Below are 12137 nucleotides of genomic sequence, written 5' to 3'. Positions count from 1 at the left end.
TTATTATTTTTATTTATAATAACTTCTAACATTTTTATTTCAACAAAAAAAACTTCTAACATTTGATAAATTAAATATAATATAATTTATTAAAGATACTATTGTGCGTTTACAACACCCGAAATATAAAAACTAAAATTATTACGTAACTGCTTCCGTAAAATTATTTAGTATTTCGGTAAGTCTCCACTCCGTCTCAAGACCTAAATCCGTCTACACCTTCAAATCCACTTCTGTATCCACCACTTCTGCATCCACCAATTTCATGTCCACCACCTTCATATCCACCACTTCCGTATCGACCACCTCCGTACTCTCTTCCATATCCACCTCCCCCCATATCCAGTCATTACCCACTTCTATATTGGGTAAAAATTGATAACGATTTCCCGCTCTAGTATTTTTCTCATAATTACTTGTTTTTGTTTCCGGAAATACTCATCTTATTCTGGGTCTATTATAAAACTTAAGTCTTTCCCCATAATGTTGTTCTCTAGTTATGCACGATTATAATCTATTTTATTACGTTCCACCTCTATTTTGTTACTAGGTTTCCGTTGCGCCTATGGACGCGACAGATCCCTCTTGGGTAACGCCGTAACATTCTCAAATCTATTATATAAAACAGAAGGGAAAATGATGACTAGGACAAACATCCTTATTGTTTGAAAGTCCTTCCCGAAATTTAAGATACAGTCCTTCTTAGAAATAAAATAACTTATTTAAAAAATCCTTCTTAGAATTAAAATATCTAATTTGAGTAAAAAGAAGAAACAAAAGATATGGCAAGGGTTAAAAAAAGAATTTGAAGTCTCTCTCATGAAATAACTAATTGAAGAAAAAATGAAATAAAAGAAAATATCCACTATATAGCAATAATAAATATTGAAAGTCGTCAAATTGATTGATACAACTGTTCGTGCCCTAGGGCACGGGATATACCCTAATTCTTTTACAAATTATAAACTTCTATAATTTCAGAGAAAAGAGAATTATAGAGAATAGAGAGAAATATAATCCTATGGATATTGTAACTTATTTTGTTGGAGAAATCGTGAAAGAGAAAAGTAGAATAAGAAGAAAGTGGGGCAGTTGTTATTTTGCGGATATCCTAACCGTATTTAAAAAAATTAATTAATGAAAATATTACCTTTTCTCTTTTGAGTTTAATTTACATAAAGACGGATTTATACCAGTCGTTGGATCAAGCTCCCAACAAAAATGGACGGCCACACTTATCCAAAATAACCGACTGACCTGTTTTTATATATTAGTTGTTCGTTCTCATCTTAAAACATCATAAGTTGATGACGCTTCTGAGTTTGTACAACAAGATTGCATGTTTTTGCACACTCATTTGTACTTGATCTAATATGTGACGAATTTATGTTCCTTCCTGAGACATTTTATCTAGGTAAACTCTTTTCGAGTCTTCCATACTCTTTCTCATCTTCTATTTCTTTCTCCCTACGGGCCTACTAGAGTGATCTGATTGTATTCCTACTGAAGATTCATTATTAGTTTCTTCGAGATTTAATGAGACTCGAACTCCAGGAGACTCTGGTGTGGGAGTGTATGGTTCATATTCGTAACAAAAGTGTTGGTGTCTCTGCACAGTTGCCTCTTACGACCTCTGAAATATGGCATGTATATTTCGGATTTTCTGGATCTAACAATGACAGTAATTTACTACAATCATTTGCTTTTGTTGTTAGTTTTGAATTCTATTCCATGGAGAATTCTATAGGCGCCATCTCGACAAGATCATCCACATAACATGGTTTTCTTAGAGTGCCCACAAAATGTTATTGGGGCCTTTTTTTTCTCTCAAATGGTTTTATGGTTGTTGCTACTGACTAACATAAATGTTATTTGCAAAGACAGCTTACCCCGCTGGAGTTCGTACATACATAGTTACATACTTTTTCCATAAACCGACTAACCCATAATATTTGAACAAAAGAGATTAAAAAATGCACGCTTAAAAGAATTACTCTAACACCACTATAAATTTTACAAAGACAAATAATATTCAAGCAAAATAACTTAGTCTAATGGCAAGAGATGCGCCACGAGATTTTAGTACAGTACCCATACATATGTCCGTGCACATGATGCAGTGTTATTGTACTCCTACAAGGAAAGAAATAAAAATGAGCATTCTCTAAAATATTTGGCCATCAAATGACTATCCTATTCTTAAAAATTTATTTCTCGTGTTGGATTAGGACATAAACAAGAGGGGAGGAATAAATGAACTTTCAAATTCCAAAAGACGATCTTAAAGTTTTTATATGGTCTTTTAAAGTCCCAAATGTTTTTGTGATGATAGTTAAAGAGCGTATTTAATTCATGATGGCAAATAGTATTCACGATCACTATATAATGATGTAGTAACTCATGAGTCTTGAATCCCCATAAAAAAGGTAAACAAGTAAAATTCTCTAACTCAAATTTGATCAAGTTATTAGATTTAGGGCATCTATGGCCAATAGAAGTAAGGGCATATATTTTGAAGTTGAAGAGATAGTGCATGGGTAAAATTGTAGATTGGGTCAGTATGTTCCCCTAGCATTACAAATGCATGGACCAGGGTAGTGGGGTCCCATGGGCATGTGAAGGCCTAATAGACTCGTGAACTGAATAAGTGTACTACTGGGCCCGAGTGAGTGACGAGACCATTGACCCACCAACCCACTCTCTTTTTTTTTTTTTTTTTTTTTTTTTTTTTTTTTTTTTGATTAAAGCCTAATACATAAATAAGAAGTTTACAATCGGACCATTCCTAGCAAGAAAGCAAAAAAGAAGGTCTAAACGTAAACAAATTTAACAATAAAGGGCATAACAACGAATATCATCCAGAGTGGGCCGCGGCAGCCAGATTGTGGGCCTCCATGTTCTGAGTCCGACAGCAGTGTTGGATTTCCATGCGGGTTGAATCGATCCTACTTTTTAGGCCGTCGATGAGATGCGAGAGTCTCCATGGGATTACCAAATCCACGGCTGTGATTAAGTCCACCGAAACCCTACTATCTGTCTCGAGTATATAAGGAGGCTTGTTCAGTTCATTTGCTAGGGTAATACCTAGCTCCACCGCCATAAGCTCACTGTACAGAGGAGAGATAGCCTCGATCCTCTTCTTCTTCACACCCAAAGTTACTCCATTCGAATCCCTAGCTATTACAGCACATGTAGCTCCATCTTCTTTGTGGGATCCATCGCAATTAATCTTGGTTTTACCTAATGGGGGTGGACTCCATTGATAACCCTGCATAGATTCGTTAGTAATACTTGGCATGGTTAGATCTTTTACATACCTCAGTTCCTCCTTGGTTAACCACCAACAACGAAGTAGATCTGGATTTTTGTTTTGGAAAAGACTCTCGTTTCTTGTCTTCCACCAGAACCAATAAAGGTTTGTGACTGTATACCACTCCTGATCTCCAATCTCATTTTTCTTTAAAATGTTTGATAAACATTTAATTGGGTCTGTTTTGATGTGTTGGATTGATCCCAAATCTGCATGATCGAGGAGCTGCTGGAACAGCGGGCATCTACCAAAGAGATGGTTAGTAGATTCATCCTCCCCTGTTATACATAATTTGCATGATTGTGGTTTGTCTGGAATACGTTTGTGTATATTGTTTAAAGTCGCCAAACCCTCGTTTATGAGTCTCCAAATGAACATTTGAACCTTTGGGACCATCTGTTTCTTCTTCCAATAGAGTTTCCAAGGGAACTCATTTGCCTCCTGTGATCTCACTGGAAGATGTTTGATTTCCGAGTAAAAGGACTTGGCTGAAAATTTCCCTGATTCAATTGGTTTCCAGATAAGCATATCTTCTTGATCTGTTTGTTTAATTGGTGTATTAATGATTGCTTGAGCTTCTGATGTCGAGAACCATGTCATGATATTGTCTATATCCCATGCTTTGTCTCCCTGTTTCATAAGTTGTGATACATATACAATATCATGTGGAAGATTATTAGTATTAGTAATTCTATGGTTATCAAGATCCTGGACCCAGTGGTCCGATCTAATTTTAATTTGGTTACCTTTGCCTACGAGCCAGATGATATTTCTATTGATGGTTTCTTTTGTTTGAGACATTGCCTGCCAAAAGTGTGAAGTGCCTTGAGTCCCCTCACTGGACCAAAAGTCATTATTTTTAAGGTACTTAGCATTTAATATCTTGACCCAGACCTCATCTGGTCTAGTAAGAAATTTCCATGTCAAATTAGCTATTAGTGACAGGTTGACTTCATGAATCGATCTTATACCGAGGCCTCCTCTATGTTTGGGGGAAGCAATGATATCCCAATTAATGAAGTGTAGCTTTTTCTCACTAGTATGGTGACCCCACCAAAAACTACGCTCGATTTGCTCTAGTTGATAGACTACATGCTTAGGAATCAACTGAAAACTACTAGTATATGTGCAAAAAGAGGCCAATATAGATTTAATGAGGACGGTCCTACCAGCTTGAGTAGTATATTTTTGTTTCCAGCCAGACAAAGAATTAGTAAACTTTTCTATTAGCCAGTTGTAACTCTGAATTCTATTATCTTTTTTGAGGACTAGGGCCCCTAGATATTTCTCCATGTCTGTCATCAAAGGAGCCTGAAGTTTACATACGAAAGCATCTTTAATACTTTGTGGCACCCCTTTACTGAAGAAAATAGAAGATTTGTTGAAATTTACCTGTTGGCCCGAAAAGCTGGAGTAGTGATCCATTATTTGAATAACTGTATCAAGATTATCAATGTTTGCTTTACCAAAAATAATAAGGTCATCAGCAAAAAGGAGATGTGTAATGGGGGGGGCTGCTGAATTGACCTTATATCCTGTAAATTTACCTTTGTTCTCATAATAATTAATAAGGAGAGAGAGCGACTGAGAGCAAAGAATAAATAGGTAGGGCGAAAGAGGACAGCCCTGTCTAAGGCCTCTAGAGGCCGAAAAATTACCAACAATGCTACCATTAATCTGAACATTAAAAGTAGAAGTAGTGACGCATGACATAATCAAGGCAAGGATATTGCCAGAGAACCCAGTGGAGATTAACACAGTATGGAGGAATTCCCAGCTCACTCTGTCATAGGCTTTCGCCATGTCCATTTTAAGTGAGAAGATTCCTTTTTTGGCCCTAGATGAGTTCATAGAGTGAAGTAACTCTTTGGTTATGATTATATTTTCAATAATTTGTCGATTAGGAACAAATGCATTTTGGTTCCAAGATATACAATCCTCCAAAAACGGTCTAATACGGTTTGCTATAATTTTCGTGATGAATTTGTAGACCGAATTGCAAAGGGATATAGGTCTGAACTCCGAGGCTGTACTCGGATTCCTAATTTTGGGTATTAAGGCTATAGTGGTGAAATTCAATTCGGGGTCTATGTTGCCTGTCGAGAAGGAATGTTGGATATAATGTATAAGTTCCGGACCAATTACCTCCCAATGATGTTGAAAAAAGAAACAAGGTAGCCCGTCAGGTCCCGGACTCTTTATTGACCCCATTTCCATTACTACCGCCTTAATTTCCTCCTCTGATGGAATCCTTGAGATATCCGCCAGTTGTTCAACCGATAGAACCTTATATGCATTGATGACTTCCTCCGGAGGATCATTCACCTGGTCACCTGTAAACAAATTCTGAAAAAAATTAATAAACTCATTTTGAATTTCCTCCCTGTTTTTGGAAGAACTACCATTACTAAGTCTGAGTTCATGGATTTTATTTTTCTGTTTGCGACTGGACATAGCAACATGGAATGCCTTGGTGTTTCGATCGCCATTATGCACCCATTTTGATCGAGCTCTTTGTTCCGCTTTGGTTTTTTGGATGTCCTCCAAGTACAGTAATTCCTCCTGGATTTTACTCTCCATATTTAGTATGTCGTCTGTTGGTGAAAGAGTTTGTAGTTGAAGAAGTCTCTGCCTTAGGAAAATGAGTCTATTTTTGTTCCTACCAAAAGCATTTTTACTCCACTTTTTCAATGAAAACTTCACTGTTTGAATTTTATCCAGGAATCTCCCCGAGCTTTCGGTCCACTTTTCTTGGAAAAGAGGTTTATATTCTTTATGTTTGGACCAGTACGTCTCATACTTAGTAACCGTATTTATAGGACCACCCTCCACAATTAATTTCAACAATATAGGGGCATGATCGCTATTGTATCTTGGGAGATGGAAGACCCCCGCTTCCGGATAATTTGTCAACCATTCTGCATCGCATAGGACCCTGTCTAGACGTTCTTTTGTCAGATGATGTCTGGCCTTGTTGTTCGTCCATGTATATGCTGGTCCATTGAATCCCAGATCCAGTAGGTTTGCATTGCTGATAAATTGCTGAAATTGATGCAAGAAAGGGATATTAGAGGTGCCTCCAAATTTATCTTTGTGGTTAGATAAAGCATTTAAGTCTCCTAGACAAACATATGGTCTGTTTAACCCTTGTATTCTATGGAGAATATTGTCCCAAAATCGTGGCCTATCTTGTATGTTAGGAGGGCCATAAATACAAAATAATTCCCAGGGAGTGACTCCCTGAGTAGTAACGGTGGCTTGTATTAGATTAATGGAAGAGTAAACAACATCAATAATTATATCATTAGACCAGTACAACATCAACCCACCACTCCGACCGGAGGAGGATACAACATGATAATTATTAAGATTAGCATTAGTAAAGAGGGAAAGAGGAATAAAATTGGAAATTTTGGTTTCAGAAAGAAAAACAACAGAGGGTTTGAGCGCCCTCAGGAACTGGTTGAGAGTTTCCTTTGTCGGGGTGTTCCCAAGTCCCCGACAATTCCAGGCCAGAATATTCATTTCGCCGTCGGCATTAGGGTTGCCGATACCCGATCTTCTTTCTTGTCCTGACCCTGGTTTCTGGTAGATCTCTTAAAATGTTTTGTAGCCCGGACATCCTCGAGAGTCATATCAACGTCAACATAACCCGAGTTGCTACTGGATGCCTTTCCCGAAGTACCGTCTTGATTAAACGATTCCCGTGCCAACTGTACAGTATGTTGGACCCCCATTGGTATGATAGCATTTGGTATCCCCCTTTTCCTTGTCCTACACAATTTAGACAAAAGATCTCCAAAGTTAGTTTTAATGGAATAATCAAACTCGTTTACTTGATCATCCTGGATTGGTGTAGTATCATGTGGGGGATTTGAGTCTATGTCAGGAGACAGTCCATATGAATCCAGTTCTTTAATTCTGTTTTTGGTAGTGTACGGTACTTTGAAATCCTCGCTGTATTCTGGTTGCATCGCCTTAATAACTTTGATTCTGAATTCTTCCGAAATGTCCTGTTTCAAAAGGTCATTAAAAGCAATTATAGTCGAACAGAACTTAATCGTATGGCCAGTGATACCACAAAAAATACAGAAACGAGGCAATTTCTCTATTCGGAGAGATATGGCTATGATTTTGGTATTGGACAGTTTCAAATACACCACTTGTTGAAGTGGTTTCAGGATGTTGAGTTCGATTCTGACTCTCCCAAAAAGGCTCCATTTAGATGCCTCCTCAATAGTTGTTGGTACAAAATTGCCGATAGAACCCGCTAGCCTATTAACCACCGTACTATTAAGATGGCTTGGTGGAATCCCATGCATTTGGACCCAAAACCAAGCCGAAGTAAACTCATGGTTAATAGGCATAACTTCCGGGTTGCTATGTTGAATAACAATTAATTCTTCTTGGACGACCCAAGGAGCGCTTTCCATGGCTAAATCGAGTTCGGTGGCTGTGGCGAACTTGATGAGGAAGACATTGTCTTTAACCTCACTGAGATGAAACTTATTTGGACCATGGATAACCCGTGATAACCGAGACAGTGCTTGGTTAATGTCTACTTTCTTAGAACTTTGAATCCACACAACTCCATTTTTCATTGCATCCAACTCCCATGGAACGAGATCCTGTCCGTCCACCGTGATATGAATCTTTTCGTTTGTAGTCAATTCTGCAAACTTTTGGAGAAATTGTGGGCTTGGTTCTGCCATGATAATCCTTTAGACAAGAAAAGAAATTAAGAAATAGAGAAATAAAACTCTAGACAAAAACTCCTGAAGAGAGACTGGTTTGGAATTCCAGAGAAGGGCTCTGAATTCGTGAATGGAAGATATAAAGTGGTCGTTAACCACCCATAACTGCCCGAAAAAGTGGAAAAACTAAACTAACTGCCGCCGGAAACCGAAGTCACCGCCAGGAAAGGTGGCTAGAAAGTCCAATCAGTAACTGCTCCGCCCGGCTCTCTCTCTTTCCTCTTTAATACAAAAACTTATCAACCCACTCTCTTTTGAAGGGGGGTGTTTGGCAATGGGTCCCACTACTAATTATCATAGATTAACTTAATTATGGATTTATGGTGAGTACTATGTGATAGAAACTTAGGACTTATCTTGATCTGCTACCCTGTTTAGGTCATTACTTTCAACTATAAAAGAGGGTCATACTTCAATCATTAGCTTAGTTTCTTAGTTAATCATTCATTGCTTTCTATTCCTAATAATTAGTATAATTTGAGCCTCCTTTTGATGCATTTGGACTTAAAATGTTAATGATTGACTAAGATAGAAAACACCTATTGATTCACTTTAAATGTTATCTTCCTTTTTAGTTTGAGTGGGGTTTATTTGATTTCGTATTCCACCTTTAGTATTATTCTGCAGAAGAAAAAAAAACACATTTATATTTTTGATTTGCCGTAAAATGTCCTAGAAAAGTGAATTAGAAGAACGACACAACATTATTTAACTTTAAATCTTATTATTATTGGAATATTGACTACTATTAGAATCTTGAATTCTATGTAATATTGTACTAGTTGTAGAAGAACACTACTTTTGCGTAGGGCCATAAAGGAATCACATCTGCAAGAAGACACGTTCTCAATTCTAAAGATGACAATATGATTTAAGCTAAATTGAACGTATATATATAACGTCACAATCATCTGTTTGTTAAATGTCATATCTAACTGACTAGCTCTGATAATGTCTCTGTTTAAGTCGTAACTCGCGGCACATGTTGTTGGTATAGCAAGAGACATGACCCACGCTTTATATCAATCTTCACACAACCTCTGCTCAAATGTAGTCTAAAATAGACCAAGCTCGGTGTGTTTTTTTTTGTTCTTCATATTAAAGAACATAAGTTCAAGTCTCTATAATTTATGTACATACACACGATTTATTGACTTTATATGCTACACAATCCTTGATGGTCTCAAAACAAGACTCATTAAGTCCTTATAACTTTTTAAGTTTTGGAAAGAAGAAATTAGATACAAAAAATTTTTCGGCTTACTTTTTGTTAGTTGTTTTACTGTCTTAAAAATACACCGGCGATCGGCGGGAACATTTTTAGGTCAGGCGACCCACCAAATATATTACAAGTTTTTATATAATCACTCTTCTATTTCTTCACCCCTTTTTCAATAGTAGTAAATATATATTTTGTTTACTTTTAATCTCTCAATTTTGACCTAACATAGTTACTTCAAGATTTTTTTAAAAAAAATCCCAATCAAACACATGGGTGTTCCTGTGATGCTGATTCATTTGCCGACCCCACCTGCAATATTCTTCATCCTCCAGCTGTTTATTTGTGTATTTTTGTGTTTCAATTTGCTTAAATAATGTACAATGTCAAAATTTCATGACTTCAAATTTTTCACCCTAACTTCAAAAAAAAATATAGAGCTAATTTTAATATAGTTCTCTTATTTAACTAATTCATCTGATTCGCTCTTTACAATTTACCAACTTCAATTTTAGGAAATCGTTAGCTTAACAAAGACATCGGATACTTAATGATTTTCGACTCTTTGTTAGGCACTAACCTTAATTCGAATGAATAAAGGGTCATTTGACTCTTTGGCTAAATTGGTCACTAACTTATTAGTTCTTTTTCTAAATATTCCAAAGCAAAACCCATGTTGAAACAATTTTAGCAAACCTCTTAGGTTAAATTTTGGGGTGAATAAATAGTAGTACTGCATAATTTTATTTCTTCTCTACTCCAAAAAAAAAAAAAAAAAAGTAGAATGGGCATTTAATTTGTGGAGTGAAAATGAAGAAGAGAAAGTACAGACAAGCATGTGGGAAGAAGTCAGCATCCACCTTAGCATGCAGTTGTATGTTATTCTAGAGAGAGAAAGAGAGAGCCCACTACTAAAACAAGACCCCACACATTTTCCCACCCTAAAACCATGTTCATTTTTGAAGATTCAAATACAAACACAAAATATATTAGTATGTACTTTTAATTTCTAATTTTTTTTTGGGTTATTTCCCTAATGGCCCCCTACTTTGTGACCAGCTTCCCGTCTGGCCCCCTACTTTACGAAAAATACCCATATGGCCCCCTTCCGTTATAACACCGTCACTCTCTCTCCTCCATCATGTTTTCTCTCTCTGCCAACTCACGCCACATCATCTGTTACGCCACCTCATCACCATCTCCGGCAGAGGTCGTCGGCCGGCCAAATTTCCGGCCGGCGACTTTCAAACTAAATTTTTTTTTTTTCTCTCTCTCTCTAAAATTACTCCGCCGAAGGTCTTCGCCGGAGTAATTTTAGAGAGAGAGAGAGGAAGAGAGAAAATTTTTTTTTTTTTTTTTTTAGTTTGAAGGTCGCCGGCCGGAAATTTGGCCGGCCGGCGACCTATGCCGGAGATGGTGATGAGGTGGCATAACAGATGATGTGGCGTGAGTTGGCAGAGAGAGAAAACATGATAGAGGAGAGAGAGTGACGGTGTTATAACGGAAGGGGGCCATATAGGTATTTTTTTTACTTCCCTTTCCCCCATGTAGCTTAGCTAGTTGCTGCTTGAATTCCCAATAAAATTTTAAAAAAAATTGAATTTTTAAAGAGATAATTGTCAGCCTCTTCCAGAGCATCAGCGCCTGCAATGGTTGAATGGAATCAATCTCTCTCTCTCACACACACTCTGTTCTCTCACTATCTTTATCTCTCTCTCTCTCTATCTTCTAGAGAGAGAGAGAGAGAGAGAGAGAGTAACTGTAGTAGCTAGTAGAAGTATAAGATAATACTACTAGATCACAGGATCCAGTAAAGAAAGAGATAGACCTATCACTTCAATCAACAAACAATAAACACACACATATAACATCAACCCATGATTTACCCACCCACAAACATTCAAACCCATGATAGAAAAAAAGATCAATTTATGGAAATAAACACAAGAATCAATGATTTCCAAATATGGAATTGTTAATGGTAGACTATTCTTCTTCTTCTTGTTTTAACAATTAACACTATCATATACTAATACTAATCTCTCTCAAGTCTCATTTAACTAGCTACTTCTAAAAAAAATACTAACTTGTATAAGTAACATCAAGAATCAGCCAAGAACAAAAAAAAGAAAAATTTAATCTAATAAGGAAGAAATCAAAATCTATACAAATATCCTTCTCTTCCTCCTTGGATGGCAGAAGATTTATAGTGGGTTTTCCTTTAAAACCCAAGACAACAAGTCAACAACAACAACCCATCATCTTACAGTAAGGGGCTGTATAGCTAGTGAGAGAAAAAACAGAGTATCTTCTTCTTCCTTGATGATTTTCTCTCTCTAGCATCTCTTAAATGGATTTCTTCTTCTTGGGTTTTTTAAGAATCATTCATTGTAATCTCGCCAACACATAAGCATAGTAATGCATCTTCTAACAATATAGAACTTAGCTTTCTGTTCTTTAGCCATAGTTGAACATTTCTTTGAAAAACGAGACCCCCCTGTTTTCTTTGATGATGAATTTCTAGGTAAATGTGAAGTTGAAGAAGTAGATGCATTTCTCATTAGATGACAAGTTGAAGAAGTAGATGAACTTCTCATCAAATTAGATGATGATGAATTTGATGTTGATGTTGTTGTTGTTGATGATGATGAGATTCTAGTACTCTTTGATCCATGTTTTTTTGATAATTTCCATTTCTCATCTCCATAGATCTGTGTATGTGAACTACTAGCCATTTTATCAAATTAATCAAACTCAATCTTTGTTTTTCTTTTTCACTCTCCTATACTAAACTACTTAATTGGAGAAGAAGTAGAGAGAGAGAGAGAAAGTGGGGAGAGAGTGAAAAGGAAGT

Source organism: Eschscholzia californica, unplaced genomic scaffold (genome assembly GCF_041429995.1).
Source record: "Eschscholzia californica isolate CP2 unplaced genomic scaffold, dmEscCali1.0.p SCAF_1, whole genome shotgun sequence".
Taxonomy (NCBI): Eukaryota; Viridiplantae; Streptophyta; class Magnoliopsida; order Ranunculales; family Papaveraceae; genus Eschscholzia; species Eschscholzia californica.
The sequence above is the reverse complement of the archived record's forward strand: the minus strand, read 5'-3'. Positions refer to the sequence as shown.